General features: G+C 41.2%; 1 long non-coding RNA gene across 17 annotated transcripts in view; it reads left to right on the top strand.

The window, feature by feature from the left end:
• Positions 1 to 2,978: 2,978 nt before the first annotated feature.
• Positions 2,979 to 3,734, top strand: part of LOC102677662 — a 44,688-nt gene continuing 43,932 nt past the window's right edge. For 15 of the 17 annotated variants that reach the window (XR_004150619.1, XR_004150618.1, XR_004150624.1 and 12 more), the window contains exon 1: positions 2,979 to 3,469. This is a non-coding gene — a long non-coding RNA (uncharacterized LOC102677662). The remainder of the gene's footprint in view (positions 3,470 to 3,734) is intronic. The other 2 variants (XR_004150625.1, XR_004150626.1) reach the window with 2 other exon arrangements.

Below are 3,734 nucleotides of genomic sequence, written 5' to 3'. Positions count from 1 at the left end.
CGCGTCGGGGGATGGGGGGGGAATATCGACGGCCCTGGGTTCCCCCGGCTCTCCGCCGCGCTTTTCCCACCCGCTTTCTCAGTCTTCTGCTCCGCCGAGATTCCATTCAGTGGCTTCCTTTTTGAGCCAGACACCCCGCGGCGTTCTGTTTCATGTTTCCCGTATCGGTCAGAGCCGTGACCGGTTGTCGACAGATACGTAACAATGAAAAGCTGGAGCGTGGTAGGATGCTTGGAATTGTCGTCGTACCGGAAATGTAGCGCGTCTCTCCGTCCACCGGTCGAAGGGGTGTGTTGTTTATCTCCCCACCAACCGCGGACGATAAAAATTACACGTGTCTCGTCTGCTTTTTCTACAGGCACTGCTCATCGCGCTTGGCAGGTGACCGTTGTCCGCTGCCCATCCCTCCCCCATCTCTCAGAATCCTGTCACCGATTTTCGGCGGAGGATATTGTCACCCTTATCTAGTTTTTTCCATTAAAATTTTATTGTACACTGTTCCAGGTACGGGACTGGAATGTATACCACACAAGTGTGGGTATTTTTGTATAGATATTACGTGTCTTTCGTGTAACGTTGTGGACGTTATCAGTTATCAGGAATGGAATGGAATAGAATAGTAAACGTAATACTAATTTTTTGGAGCTTTTTTTTACAATTTTCTTAATTCTATATAAATACCATTTATATTTGCTCTCGAATTATAGAATTATTCTCGAGAATTATTCTCGAGCGCAGATACACTTACCTTTCAACTGTCTTTTACTCTAAGTCATTCGTTCCTTTCTTTCGTAAGAATCATTTATATGGTGCTTAAAAAGTACATAGAATTCAAACTCAAAATTTGACCAATTTTCCTTTTTTCCGCGTGAATGAAACGAACGAAAATCAAGGAGGGAAGAACTTCTAAATATCGCGCGTATATATAATCCGTATATATATCTATACAGGGGGCGTATTATAGATCGAGTAGGCATACCATCGTCGGTCCATTATCATATAGCGGAGTTGGCAACCCTCCCACGGGTTGCTCGTCTGAATTGCAAGGTTGCCCTTCCAGCCAGCGTGGCGAGATACGACTTTCACTCCCACGTCCGCCGGTAGTAACGCACAAAAAGATGTTCTGAATAGAAACTTCGCGGCATTAGGGGACAATTGGGCTCTGTCGTCACGTTATTATTCCTGCCGCTGCTGCCACGATGAGTGAAAGAGAGAATGGTATAGATATATATATATATACAGGGGGAGGGAGAGAGTAGAGAGCAGGAGGCAGTAGCAGCAGCAGCAGCAGCACTCCAGAAATTGCTAAAATTTATGGACTCTGTCGTGGAACACGGAGAAAAGGGATAGAGAGAGGGAGAGAAAGGGGATGGTAGAGGAGAGAGATTCCTCGGGATCGGCCAAAGAAAGTTTTCTCTTTTCGCGCGACGCTTACGGCTCCCTGCCCTCCTCCTTCTCTTTCGACGAATCGTTCCCTCCTCCTTGCGAGACTTTCTCGCAAGACGAACGGTCCACGCTGAGAAACCGACGTTTCTCGTGAAAAGATCGTCCTCTCCATCGTCCCTCCTCCCTTTCCGTCTCCTCTCCTCTCGCCCGATACCTCCTCCAGTGCTATACCGGTAATGGGATAGTGATCGAAAGTTATATAGATAATTTATCGACGATTCGATTTCTTCCTTTCAGGATTATATTCTGATCGCGATGGCTCGCTCGAAAATCATCGAGAGAGTACTTCGTATCGATTGTTTGATAATGGAAATTGTTTTAAAAGTTTTTCTTTCGGGAATTTTATCGAAACTTTTATCGAACTTTGCGCGTATATCAAACACGCGAATCCTTTCCTCTTTTTTTAGTTATTACATCTTTCTTATCGTATTTCCGAATTATTCATCAAGGAAGTATTATGGCAAACTATATTAATGATTTAACGATTTTTGAACATCTGCGAAAAAAAAAAACGAACGACATAGCGTCACAAAGATTCGAACGAAAATTCTCCCTAACAAAAGATAAACTTGTGAATGCACAGTTGATCTACCTAGTCAGGCGAAAATTCGCGCGACTAAAAAAAAAAAAAGAAAAGAAAAAGAAAAAAAAAAGAAAAAAAGGAAGCACAGCATTGACAATTAATCGCATAGAAAATTCGATGGACTGCGACAAACATGTAACGTGGGAAAAGCCGTGAAACAATGGAAATCGAGTGCACGATGTGTGCATCTGTAAAAGTAACGCGTATATACGTCATTCGATAGAAATCAGTAGAGGGTGTCGGGCAAGTGATAAATTTGTTTGACTAACCGAATGAGGTTCACGGGGTTCGTTGTACAAAAGCCACGTTGAAATACGTGTAAATACCCAGGAAGGAAGACTGAAAGTTTCGGGGCTTAAGACTCCTCCGACTCGTGGAGTTTTAAGTTTTAATACCAAGCAAATACAGGTATACACCTGATATCGGTGGCGCCTCGAGGAATCGAGGGTTTTTCGCAAGGGCCAACTTAGCGTCGAAACTTCTTACGCGGATGCTGTTTCCTTCCAAACACCTGCTGCATTATTGTTACTCTTCTCGTTCGACGAGTTTTTCTCTTTCTCGACAATAGATGGCGAAGGTAAAAGTGGCTTACAACACTTTTGTGATAAAAAAAGAAAACGGTGTGATTCCAACGAGTTTTGATGGAGGTTTGAAATTGAGGTAGTTTTAGCGTTGCAATGAAAAGAATATGATGTGAAACGGGCTCGGAAATAAATTTAAACTTAGTAAAAGGTTCGTCCACTTAACGAAAAAAAAAAAAAAAGGGAGAAAAAAAGAGATATAGAGAAAAATTATGCCAATATTAAGATGCAACTAGATCAATAAAGATTTAAATACAATAAGAAAATTAAATAAAATATTGTAACAACATATTGTTTTATTTTAAATTATCGCTTTATAAATATTTTTAAATTTTTCTGCTTATTTAGACAATTAAACGATTTCAACAAATTCATTTTATTTCAACAAACAAAAATTGGTTGCATCGGAACGGAAACTTTAATGAGGCTCGCGTGGCATAAAACGTAAACTTATCGTGGAAATCTTTCTCGCTGGGGGAAGGAGAGAAATCAAACACTTTGAAAGGCGTTTAAAAAATGTAAAACACTTTTTGATAAAAGTTCTTAAGGATCTGCCATCCCTCCCTTATCCCGCGGTCCGCCCAAATAAATTTCGTTGTACTACACAAATATTTCACGTGGCGCCCCGCCATTTAAAGTTAGTTCGAGAAACTGCTTAGCATCTACTTATTCACTAGATTTTTCAACATGAACATCGGAGCTACGAGTTATCCAGCCGGTCCGCGCTTCCAGACAGACGTATAGATCGCGACCCATAAATAACAAGGAAGGGAAGGGCCCTCGTCTTTAATACGATCCCCGTTTCCCGAACTCATAACCGTTGATCTTCCGCTGGAAATTCACGAGGAAACGCGACAAAGTAAATATTCGGTTTTCCCCGATCGAGGCGATCTACGATTTGGTTATTTTTTTTTCTTCTTTTTTTTTTTTTTTTGTTTGTGTTTAAATCGCTCGAGAATATTTTTTTGATTCCGCAAAGTGTTTTATAAAAATATGACGACACGTTTGTCGAATCACTGATCCGAACCATTTTGTTAATAATTGCGTAAAGTGAAACTCCAATCACAAAAAAAAAAAGAGCTTGTTTTTCGCGCGCGCCAAAGTTATCGTTGACGATTGAACGT

Source organism: Apis dorsata, unplaced genomic scaffold (genome assembly GCF_000469605.1).
Source record: "Apis dorsata unplaced genomic scaffold, Apis dorsata 1.3 scaffold_264, whole genome shotgun sequence".
NCBI lineage: Eukaryota > Metazoa > Arthropoda > Insecta > Hymenoptera > Apidae > Apis > Apis dorsata.
Note: the sequence above shows the minus strand (reverse complement) of the source record. Positions and strands in the feature narration are given on the sequence as shown.